This window comes from Camellia sinensis, chromosome 4 (assembly GCF_055761805.1).
Source record: "Camellia sinensis isolate YWXY chromosome 4, ASM5576180v1, whole genome shotgun sequence".
Classification (NCBI taxonomy): domain Eukaryota; kingdom Viridiplantae; phylum Streptophyta; class Magnoliopsida; order Ericales; family Theaceae; genus Camellia; species Camellia sinensis.
Window position 1 is genome coordinate 197,991,248 of NC_138964.1, and position 12,701 is coordinate 198,003,948.

The window sequence follows — 12,701 nt, forward strand, 5'->3', positions numbered from 1 at the left end:
AGCTTAGAGATATAGATATATCCTATCTCTATATCTCCCTCTCTCTCCTCCTTTGTGTGTGATTTTTGGCCCAAAAGTGTGTTTTTACCTTACTTTTGCACCATTACACACACTATTACACCTTGCTCCGAGATTGAGGGACTTGGGAGGTTGATTCTTGAGTTTTTGGACTGATTTTGATTAAAAGAAGAGGGCTGGACCATTTGTTCTTCAAAGGTTCTTCAAGGGTGAGCATCTTGCTTTATATTCCCCAAACTTGCAATAGTCTTTTACCTATCTTGCTTGTTGATTTAGCTTTTGTGTATAACATGAAAAAGGCTTGTATTCTCATGCTTTAGAACTTTCATTAAGGCTATTTTGTGGTTTGAGTGCTAACTCGCCTCATTAGGCTTTATTTGGCCTCTTTTGTGCTTCTTTTGAGAGGCCTTGTTTGCTTGAGTGTGTTGGTCTTTTCATCACTAAAAACCAGTTGATTTTCAGTATTAAAAAAGGTGGTTTGAAGTCTTGCATAGGGGAGGGACACCCCTCTCCCTTCATTGTCTTGTTTCCTTACATTTTGGCCTAAAAGGGTAGCATGTATGCTTGATCATCTTGAGCCTTATTTCAGAAGATTTTTGGATGTTTTAGGTCATATATAACCTCTATTTTTGGCCGGATTTGTGCCTCCTTGTATGCTTGTAGTACTTGCTTTGTATTGCTCCATTTGGCCTAGAAATGTCCCTTGTGTTTAGACCATAATTTTTTGCATGTGTTGGCTTAGTTCCATGAAGATGTTAGCACTATTTTTCCATGCTTAAAGTCTGTTGGTTATCCATTTGGTCATGTTTGACATGTTTGATATGGTTGCTATGCATTTTGGCTTGTGAGCCCTCAAGTATATGGGTCACAAGCATGCCTTAGTTGGTCCACTTTAATGAGTTGAAGTTGTTTGCCATGCTATTTCAGTCCCTAAATCATGTTTGCATGCTTGCATTTATGATCTCTTTTGTGCCTTGAGGATGTGCCTTTTTATGCCTACATTTGAACCTTGGTGCATACACTCATTTGGAGTCATTTTGGCTGCCGTATTAAGAAGATTTGGAGCCCTATTTTGTCTGCAAAAACTCTTTTTTTTTACTTGTCTAAACCATGCCATGATTTGGTCTTGTTGTTGGAAATGAAGTGGCCCTTTTGGTGCCTTAGCCTTGGGTCTATTGGCTTGCATGTTGACATGAGAGTTTGTCCATCATTTTGAGCACTTTTGGTGCTGTTTTGAGGTGAATTAAGGCCTGCACCTTTATCACTTTAAGGCCCTCTTGCACGCTTGTCTCATGTTTGCTACATAATTGTTTCATAAATGTGTAGTCCCATGCTATCTTTATGGTAAATTGGTCCATGTTTGCATCACATTTGCACCTTGCATGCTTAGCATTGCATATTTGTCATGATAGTTCCATAACATTTGCCATGACTTGAATATTTGGCACCATGTTGCATTTGAATCATGTTTGCATAACATGCATTGCATTGCTTGGTTTGGGGTGTCAAACCAAGTGTGAGAATCAAGGAACATTCATACTACAAGTGATGTAATGTGCTTTGACTCTCGGTCACCGAAGCCTTTGACTCCGACTTGATAAGGCTTTGGTTCTCATTTTGTTTGTTGCATGCATCCTTACATCAAGTGGCAAATTTGACCACTTGGGCTATTATGCACCATTGATGGCTCGAGGATTGAAGATCATGCTTCCTTGAGTTCAAAGCATGATAGGAAGCATGACCATGCTCACATGTGCCTGAAAACCCCATGCCATGCACTGTCTGTTCTCTGTTTGCTGTCAAAACTGTCTTCTGCAGGAAGTTTCTGCCGACCGGCAGAATTTAGTGCCGACCGGCAATCACTGAAGTGCCGATGAGTCCAAGAACAGCCGGTGGAAATTGTAGAGTGTCGGTGGGAATTCTGTCTGGCCCGTGGTGCTCTGCAGTGTGTAAGGAACCTACTCCAAGACTTTGGCAATTTTCAGAGAGACAGGGCAGTACAAACAGAGGTGGCAGGGGTACGGTACGGGTTTTTTCGGGCGAGCCAAGTTCCGAGCATGCATCATCTGCGCATCCCGAGGCAGAGGCTGCGGCCACCCTCCTCTTTCTTTGGCATCCTTTCTTTTAATTAATTAGAAATTCTGTAATAATTTTATTTGCTTATCATTTGGGACTGTAATATTTATTTGTTCCCTCCGAGTGAGGACAATTATGTAATAAGGGTGCGTAAGTGTGTGTATGTCTTCCAACCTCACGTCTTTCTTCCCTTTTATTTACCTGCTTATGATGGTAGATTAGGGCATGTTTAATTTAGCATACCTTATGCTATGCATGTGTGCATCCATGCATTTGTACTGCATACATTAGGCTCGGTACATCACGCTAACTGCATTTGTACTTCAATTCAAAAAATTGAATATATGATAGTTGATCGCATTTCATATGCCATGCTTAGGTTAGCCGAGCCTATCTAATTGCATCCTGTATGTGTTACATTAAGCAATTTAACATGAACTAGGACACGCATGTTTGCTAACTAGTTTACTGTTTTGGCACGGAGTACGATGTAAGTATTTATGCTTTAGCATCTCGCATGTGTGTGAATGTTAACATGACAGTATGCTTGCCATGCGGCTAAATGCTTATATGATAAACTGTTTGAAATGCCTGTGGGTGAAGGTTGGATTGTTTGAGTTGGAAAAACTCATTGAAATCCGTGTTTTAGCCTACTTGCGAGTAGCAAATTCCAAAGCATTTTCAAAACAAACGGATATGCAATGCTTCTTTCCAAATTAGGCAATCTAGTCTATACTTGTTTGCTGCGCGCATAACATAGTAATTCTAGGCTAATAAATGGAATAAGAACACATAACGTTTTCAAAATCGGATATCATGGTTAGTAGAGGCCGGTCTTCGGACCGGGCGAAAGGGGGTGCTCATAGTTGACCTTCCCCGATCGTACCCGAGCTCCCGAGCCGAGACAACTCCGGTGATGACGGACATGTGGCCTTCGGCACCGAGTCAGGGTTTCCTAAATTTCCCCATTTTAAAAAATATTTAGGTGGCGACTCTGTATCTGGCAAAGCAGTCCATGTTTGGCACTACTTTTCAAAATCTGTTTCTCAAAACGATTTGCCAGATTTGGACTCTTTGGTTCATATTAAGAACCACGACAACAAAAATCGCGAGTTCGAACTGTAGCGGGGTCCCTCGCGGGTTTGCTACACTTGGGTTAGGTCTCAGTCCATCACTCTTACCCCCGATCTTATTCGTGAGCAATTAGGCATCGGACGTGTCTTTTCATGTCACTATCCCTTCCCTGTCCGACCCACATGTGACTTCAACGAGGTGACCACTGCATTCTGTGGTACATCCCGTACTTGGCTTAAGGAAGCCTTGATCAAACAACATGAACTCCTTCCCTAGTTCCGTTTGCTTAACTTAATTGTCTGTGCCAATATCATCGTCACCACCCATAGTTCCGAGATCAATCAAGAACAAGGCTATGTTCTCTTTTGCATAGATCACCACCTCTCCATCAATCTTGCCAACCTCGTTATTCAAAAGATGATAGCTGCGTTTGAGAGAAAATCTTTAGGTCTCCCTTATGGTTGCTTTCTTAACCGTCTTCTTACCAAACTTGAGGTTCCTACCCTTGAAGAAGATGAGTTTGTCTTTCCTACCCGACCATTTACCAAAAAGACCGTCTTCCAGAGTCAGTCACATGTCAAGGGAGATCCTTCTAGGGTGGGTGGTTCTATTACAGGTGATGATCCTCTGGTCGAGGAGGCCGAGTATGATGTAGCTGCTGTAGGTGAGGGGGAGCACCCTCCTCCGGCTCGTTTTATCAGAGGCCAGTTGCGTTAGTTTGAGCGTGCCATGGTTTCCCGTTTTGATCGTTTGGTGGGCCGGATCGATATCTTTGATGCTTGGCTTACTGATCTTGAGACCTCCACTGATGCCCGATTCATTGCCTTGGAGGCCTCTTCCAGCCGCATTGAGGAGTCTGTTGCTCAGTCTTCCCAGTATATTGCTCAAATCTTGACTCTGGTTTAGCTACAGCAGCCTCCGCCACCGCCGGATCTTTGATACATGTTTCTCTCTACTTGGCTAGTATATTTTTTCTTTGCACAATTTATATTCTTTTTATCTTCTTCTTCTTCTTCTTCCTTTTTTTTTTTTTTTTTTTTTACTTTGTCTCCCGGACAAAAAAAGGGAGATTACTTTGAGGTATTTCTACACTCATAAACATTGGTTGGTTGTTCCTTTGGTTGTTTACTTTGGTTTAGAACTGCTAGACATTTGTGTTTGCTAAACCACTTTTGGGCATGAATATTGGGATGTATTGGAATAGATAGTTTTGGATATACAGTTAGATATTTTGCTTATTCATATCTATTTATCTTCGTTATCTTATTTCGTTCCGCAGTTTTGCTTTGTGTCGTATTTTGGTATTTTTCCATAGGTGGATTGTTCAAAATGTTTCTAAGTGTTTCTCAATCAAATCGGCTTTTGTGGTTTTGCAGTTTTTTGTTTTGTTGGCTTGAAGCTTTTGATTGTGTTAGTTAGGTTGTCTAATGTGTGCGTTTGTTAGGAAAAATTATTAGAAAAGTTTTGTCCGGGAATTGACAAAGGGGGAGATTGTTAGGACCATACTTATTGCCAATTCTGTGAACAAGCTTGGGTTAATTGAATTGTAATTTTTCCTCTGTTTTTGGTCTTCATGCTCGAGTGGGGAAAGTTGCGCTCGAGTGGCATTTCCACATTCTCAGTACTTTGGCTCATCTGCAAAAATACTGTGAGGAGTGATTTTAAGCTCATGCATAAGTTTCAACGCTCGAGCGTGGACCCTGGTTTCGAACATGTGTTTTAGAGTCGTCGCTCGAGCAGTAAGTCCTATACTCAAGCGGAGATCGCATTCTTAACTGCCATAAAACTACAGTTTGCTCCGAATCTAGTGTACTGCTTTCAGATCTTTTTTTAGGGTTCTAGGGTTTTTTCTAGGACTATTTTGCTAGTTTTCTTTGATGTTTGATTGAGTATTAAACTCACATGGTTTGACAAGCATACATCAAAGAGTTTGTTTATTTGAGTGTTCTACTTAAGAGTGTTCTTTTTCGGTGGAATCCGGAGATTCAAACGTGGAGTATTCGAAGGAGTTCAAAGCTGTGCGCAGTCGTTGATTCGACATGGATGTTGTGGATTCAACATCAATCTGATCAATTCCGAGATGAAGGTTGCGGTGGAAGAGATACAGATTGTTGAAGACAAATTGTCAGAGTTTGGGTAGTTTGTTTGATAAATTTGTATTCTTTCTTTTTTTCATAATAGATTGATTAGTAGCATTCAGCCCGTGGTTTTTTGTTTTTAATGATAATTGGAGGTGCTCTAATTTTGGTTTTTCCATGTAAAAATCTGTTGTGTTGATTTATTGATTTTGAAACAACAATCTAAATCACTTTCGTATGTGTTAGATGATTTAGATTGTCTATTTTAATTGTTTGGGTATTGTGGCAATTAATCTTGATCTGAATTACGAATCACTTAGGTTTTTCAGAAGAAAAATCACGATTGGAGTAATGGTTTACTTGCAGATAGTTTGGTCAAATTTTCACGTAGGTTTGACTTAATTCTTTAATGGATTATTTAGAAACTTCCCTCTTTTAAGACTTAATTCTATTTGGATGTATTTCTTCTATTCTTCCATTTTCTTATATTCTTATTTTCTTATGTGATGAATTATTCTTCTTTTTTATTTAGTACATGATGACATATATTCTTCTTCATCATGATTCTAATATGTGGTGTTGTTTCGGTTTTCATACATGTACATCGACATTGATATATAGAATTGAAAACAAAATACAAACTACGACTTCATGGTGATTTGCATTTCATTCCGCTTTCTAATTTTTGATTTTCTTATTTTCTGATCTAATTCTTCATTACAAATTATATGTTGGGTTTTTATTTTTATTTTTTATGTTGCTCTTAATTGCCTATATGTTTTGTTATTATGATCCTAATTTTATTTTAATTTTCATTTTGTTATTTGGAATTTTTAAATATCGACCTGGATAAAAGGTTTTTTTTGTTCTTTGTTATTGGGTCTTCTTCTTCTTGTAAATTATAAAACTAAAAATTTAAACATAAAATTATGTTAATTTACCATCGTTACATCTAACAAAACCATCATCGTCCTATTCTGGTCCCCAGGAATTTAGAACTATAAAACCACTTGGTTCATATCCAATAATGACCACAGAATGATGTATATGCTACCGGCTCCCATAATAAATTCCATTACCTTGCCAATTAAGGAATTATTTACCAATTTGCATAATAGCTACGACTGGTTGTTAGCAAACAGAAAGCATCAGAAAAAACTCATTGCACTGTGGAACACTGACATATCCATCAATGGAATGTTGTTTTGGTGTTCCCATTTCTCCGTAAGTCCCAAGGAAACTGAATAAAAATCCCGTGGTTGAAGCGCTTTCCAGGCTACACTCTTGAAAACCTTTAGAATAAGGACCTGGTGAGGGGTGTGAATGGATTAAGGAATCCAAAACATATGCGTGCGCAATCCGTGAACGATCATTAGGTTGATCTCTATTACTGTACCCACAGATACAGCATAACACATTTTGTCGATTTGGTTTTTTATATGGGTTACTATATGGTAACGACGCCAATCCTTTGAGGTAGGTACTATCCATTTCTTTTCCGTCTATTTCTGGAATTTGCAGATGTCCAAGGCCTGTTGAAGCTTGAGTGGTGTGCTTGGTTGTTGGCCACTTTTTAGCAAATGGTTGGTAATGTCTGTGATAGTCAGAGGTTGCTTTGCGGTCTAAGAAAATAAATGTCTTCTTCATTGGCTCTGCTAAGCTGGTATTCCATGAGGTTGGAATTCTATATGGATTATCGAGAATTGAATGGAGGTTCTGAGGTAGTCCCCTCATCACACTACATTAAAAGGGGAAAAAACAATGAAAACTTCAAAGTCAAGAACATAGTTGAAATTACAATTATACTTTATTTTATGGATTACACATATTAGGGTTAAAATTAGGAAACAGCTCAAAGATATTAGGGAAAAGTATTGATACTTCAAAAAAAATAAAGAAATTCAAAATCAAGAACCTATACAGAATTGAAATTACAGTTGTACTTTCATGACGCTAATTTTCTGGTTTACCTATATTAGGTCTAACAATCAAGGTCTTATGGGTAGAAAATAAAAAATAAAATAAAATAAAGGTCTTATGGGCTTGCCATGGGAAATGAGAGAGACACATTGAAGCAATATGTCACGGCCTTGTTGGTTGTTTCTAAGCTATTTGTGCGGCACTTAGACAATCACAAGTCTTACTTGGAGATGCTAAGTTTGCCTAACCTACAAACTTAGAAGAAAGACAAGTAAGAAGATAAAACGAGTTTGAGAGAATGCCTTTGTATTCACTTTGAGAAAGCTTACACAACTCTTGGATTACGGATGGAGCAAATGAGCCGTTATTTATAGGCATCTTAGGCATTCTCTAGAATATTCCAGAATATACAATAAAAGGACTATGGAGAAGCTTCTCATGAAAGCTTCCCTTATCCTACAAAAGGGTACTAGAACGTAGGTACAAGGGTCTTTTTTCATCTCCATTTCTCTAGGAGGTTCTACAAGCTTCTATTGCTTCCATTCCTCCGATCTTCACTTAAATGCTATAAACCTATTCTAGATCCTTCTATGTATGTTACAGAATTATGTATCATATTTTCACATTTTCTCAAGTCTTTCAAGAGCTTTCGGAATATTCCATTAGCCTCCCTTTCTTGAGACTTCCTCTTGATAGACAATTCTATCTAGGTAATTTGCCGGAACGTGACAAGTAGGAGACAATATTCACAAAAAATGTCAAGAAATTATCTTTTGGATTAGAGTAAGATGCGAGACAGACTCATTGAAAAATGGGATCAAATGAAAAAATTCAAAGTCAAAAATCTGTAGAGTTAAAATTACAGTTGCACTTTCATCGCACTCAAATTATGGATTACACGTGTTAGGGTTGGAATTACTAGGAAATAGCTCAAAGAAATTAAGGAAAAGAATAGAAAATTTAAAAAAATATAAAGAAATTCAAAATCAAGAATCTATACAAAATTGAAATTACAGCATCACATTAATTTTCTGAATTGCATATACAGATACCAATCAAGCTGTTATGGGCTTGATAGATTGATGAGACACATTGAAGTAGCAGGAGACGACAAAGATGTCAGGAAATTATATTATGGATTAGAGCAAGATGGGAGACAGACCCATCGAAAAACGGGTTCAAATAAATAGGGAAAAAGAATGGAAGCTTTAAAAGAACATAAAAAAAATTCAAAGTCAGGAACCTTTGTTAAAATCACACTTGTACTTTCATCGCACTTAAAAAAATTATGGATTGCATGTGTTAGGATTTTACACATGTTACGTTCGAATAGCTCAAGAAATTAGGGAAAAAATAGAGACCTTAAAAAAAGAAATTCAAAATCAAGAATCTACACAGAATTGAAATTACAGCATCACACTAATTTTCTGAATTGCACATACCTATGAAGGTCTTAGCAGCAGGAGACTACTCAAAAATATGTCAAGAATTAGAGCAAGATGAGAGACAGAGGCATTGAAAAGTGGGTTCATTGCAAGGGGTTATCTGCTTCCCAGATTAAAGAGAAGCGAGAGAGCTGTCGAGGAAGATCTTCAAAAAGATCTCAAGAAAAAATATTGTTGCAGTTGGCGCCTATTTACTATTTTAAACTAGAGTTCCGGTACATCTAGGGCAAACCAAACCTAAACCCATGACCCACCCAATTATACCCACTTAAATTCCATATTAGCCTGCCCAACTCAATAAATGGGCTTAAATGGGTACCCACGTAAATCCAAAATTGGATACCCATGTAAACCCCATTTAAGCCATCTAAATGGTCGTCAATTCTAAAAAATTAAAAATTAATAAAAAAATATTTTTTTTAAAAACCAGAAAGATGTTTAATAAAAAATAATTTTAAGAATTAAAAATTAGAAAAATAATTAAAAAAAATTCAAGTCTTGCAACAAGATTGCCAAGGCAACATTCACGAAAGAGAAAAGAGAGAGGGACCATCGTTTGTTTGAGAAAAAGGGAGGAGAGGGAGAGAGAGAGAGAGAGGGGGGACTTTGGGGGTGAGAAACATGTTGGATTTGTCGTAATCTGCCCCCACCCCATTTCATATCGAGTGCGGGACAAATTGAGGGATGACGGTAACAGAACGGTGTTAGGGAAAATATATGATTTCCCACAAGTAAATCAATCAATGAGAATAAAAACTAATGCAGAAAAATTAAATCAAAGGCAACACAAGAATTTTTACGTCGTTCCCTCAATGTGAGGTACGTCCACGGGATCGAAATCCGATTCCACTATCAACCAAATAGTTTCCAAACGATTACAAACGAGACACAAATAGTCTCACAAACCACCCTTAAGTGAATTCCAAATAATCACAAATAAACAAGAGGAAAGACCTCACCAAATAGATAAACCAAAATCTTCAGAACCAGAATTGTAGAAGACCCAAAATAATTAACCCAAATCAAAACCTTCAATGTAGACCTTCAAAGCAGAACCGAAACAGAGGTGCAAAGCAAAGCACCAATTCTTGAATTTGATGGCACCAATTCTTGAATTGATCAAGTCAAACAGAGCAACAATCAATACCAATTGAAGCCCAACAAATTACCAAGCACTCTCACCTAAAAATTTGCTGTTGCCGGTCACTAATTTCTTCCGAAGCCCCTAAACAATATACATCTAGATATATATATTATTGAATCTTGTGTTTTGTAATCAAACTCTAATTGATCCAAATTGAATTGGGTCTCTAAATTAGATATAATATATTAAAATATATTATACCCAAACCAAAACAAATTAAAATTCTTTTTCCAAAACCAATTGGGTCTCAAATTCAAATAAGGAGGTATACCCAACAATTCTCCTCCTACCGACTTAGGTGGAGAGATCAACCATACCCGTTAAAGTTCGACACTTTAAATGTTTGTCCCTCGACAAAGTCTTAGTCAACACATCCGAAATATTATCATCTGTGTGAATCTTTTCGAGTTGCAACAATTTCGAATCCAACACATCACGAATCCAATGGTATCTCACATCAATGTGTTTCAATCTCGAATAAAAAGTAGAATTTTTACTCAAGTGAATAGCACTTTGACTATCACAATAAAGCACATACTTTTCTTGCTTTAAACCCAACTCTTGCAAAAATTTCTTCAACCATAACTCTTCTTTGTAAGCTTCCGTAATGGCAATAAATTCAGCTTCGGTAGTTGAGAGAGCAACACATTTTTTGTAATTTAGATTGCCATGCCACAGCTCCCCCTACAAAAGTCATCAAATACCCCGAAGTAGATTTCCTAGAATCAATATCACCGGCCATGTTAGAATCTGTGAACCCATCATGCATCGGCTTACCATCCCCAAAACACAAACACACCTTTGAAGTCCCTCGAAGATACCTGAGAATCCATTTTACCGTTGTCTAATGTTCTTTACCCGGATTAGAGAGAAACCGACTCAGCACACCAACGGCGTAAGCAATATTCGCCCTTGTACAAACCATGGCGTACATCAAAGAACCAACTGCTGAAGCATAAGGAATTTTCAACATCTCTTCCTTGTCTTTCTCACTTGTCAGACACTGATTCGAACTAAGTTTGAAGTGACCCGCAAGTAGACAACCAACCAGCTTTGCTTTATTCATGTTAAACCTCTCAAGAACTTTCTCAATATAGCTTTCTTGAGACAACCAAATCAGCCCCTCTTTGCGATCACGAACAATTTTCATATCAAGAATTTGCTTTGCCGGTCCCAAATCTTTTATAGCAAAAGACTTGCTCAACTCCAATTTCAACCTGTTAATCATGGTAGAATCTTGACCCACAATTAACATGTCATCAACATAAAGCAAAAAAATAATAAATTTACCATCCGGGAAATTTTTCACAAACACACAATGGTCCGAAGTGGTTTTAGAAAAACCATTATTCATCATGGAAGAGTCAAATTTTTTATACCATTGTCGCAGGGCTTGCTTGAGACCATACAAGTTTTTCTTCAATTTGCAAACAAATTTCTCTTTCCTTTTTCCACAAAACCTTCCGATTGCTCCATGTAAATTTCTTCTTCAAGATCACCATGAAGAAAAATGCAGTCTTCACATCAAGTTGCTCAACTTCAAGGTTCATACTTGCAGTCATGCCAAGTACAACCCAAATAGAAGACATCTTTACAACCGGTGAGAAAATCTCGTCAAAGTCAATACCTTTCTTTTGTGTAAAGCCTTTCACAACAAGACGTGCTTTGTACCTTAGATTCTTGCCATCATTCTTCAATTTGAAAACCCACTTATTTTTTAGAATTTTCCTCCCTTTAAGCAACTTCACTAAATCATAAGTGTGATTTTCAACTAAGGAATTCATCTCCTCTTCCATGGCCCTTTTCCAATCATTTGTCTTTGCATGCTCAATTGCTTCTTGGTAGCTCTCGGGCTCCCCTTGATCGGAAATCGACACAAATTCATTGGGAGGATACTTTCTTGAAGATTGTCGATCCCTTGTAGATTTCCTCAACTCAAGTTGTGGTAACAGTTCTTGACTTGGATGCTCTTCCTCAATTTCAAGCTCAACTTTATTAGGATTAACATCATCCTCCACATCTTCAATAGGAGGCTGCACATCACCTCCATTTTCATCATCAACTGAAGATGAAGGAGATGGATCCATGTCAATGAGATCACTAGTTTTTGGCTCCGGTTGATCACCTTTGCCAAAGTCTTCAATTGTTTGGTCTTCAAGAAACACAACATCACGGCTTTGAATGACTTTCTTGTCGACCGGATCCCACAATCTATACCCGAATTTATCACGCCCATAGCCAAGAAAAATACATTGTCTTGACTTACTATCAAGCTTGGACCTCTCATCCTTTGGAATGTGAACAAAAGCTTGGCAACCAAACACTCTCAAGTACTCATAAGACACATCTTTGCCGGTCCAACCTCTTTCTGGAACATCACCATTCAAAGGATAGGAAGGAGACAAATTGATCACATCAACCGCTGTCTTCATTGCCTCACCCTAAAAGGATCTTGGCAATTTAGCTTGTGAAAGCAAACACCTTGTTCTTTCCACAATGGTGCGGTTCATCCTCTCGACAACGCCATTTTGTTGAGGAGTCTTCTTAACTGTCTTTTGGTGCCGAATACCTTGGCTGCGACAATACTCATCAAATGGCCCAATGTATTCACCACCATTGTCTGATTGGATGCATTTCAATTTCTGTCCTGTTTCTCTTTCAACCATGGCCTGAAAATGCTTAAATACTTCTAGAACTTGATCTTTAGTTTTTAGTAAAAAAGACCAAACTTTCCTTGAATAATCATCAATGAAAGTAACGAAATAAAGTGCACCACTATGTGTTCTAACTTTTAAAGGACCACAAACATCCGAATGAATCAACTCCAAAACATTTTCCTTTTTAGAAGCAATATTTTTCTGAAAAGAAACTCTATGTTGTTTACCCACCAAACAATGAACACAAGTTTTAAGATGTGTACCTTTCAAACAGGGTAGAAGCTCTTTC